Source organism: Alligator sinensis, unplaced genomic scaffold, assembly GCF_000455745.1.
Source record: "Alligator sinensis unplaced genomic scaffold, ASM45574v1 scaffold1867_1, whole genome shotgun sequence".
Taxonomy (NCBI): domain Eukaryota; kingdom Metazoa; phylum Chordata; order Crocodylia; family Alligatoridae; genus Alligator; species Alligator sinensis.
The window spans coordinates 1,060-1,441 of NW_005843910.1; positions in this window are offsets into that span (position 1 = coordinate 1,060).

Sequence of the window (382 nt, forward strand, 5' to 3'; positions counted from 1 at the left end):
AAAGGTTGAAGTCTAGGTGGGGGCATTTTTTGGAGGATTAAGCCCCTGGTGGTTGTACAGGTGGTGTTTGCATTGGTGCCAGAGTGCACCCTGGGTACTGGATTGGTGGTTAAATTGCGGGATGCTGTAATTCCTGGCACCAGGTCAACCCCATGCATTCCTATGTGGACTTTGAGACAGCAGGTCAACCCCTTGCAAACTTAAGGGGACTTTGGGACACCCGGTCTACCACATGCAATTCTTTGGAGAGTTAATGCACCAGGTGTACCCCATGCATTCCTTTGGGGACCTTTAGACACCATGGTTACCACATGCAAGCCTATGGGGACTCTGGATTACCCGGTGTACCCCATGAATTCCCACAGGGATTTGAGACATCATG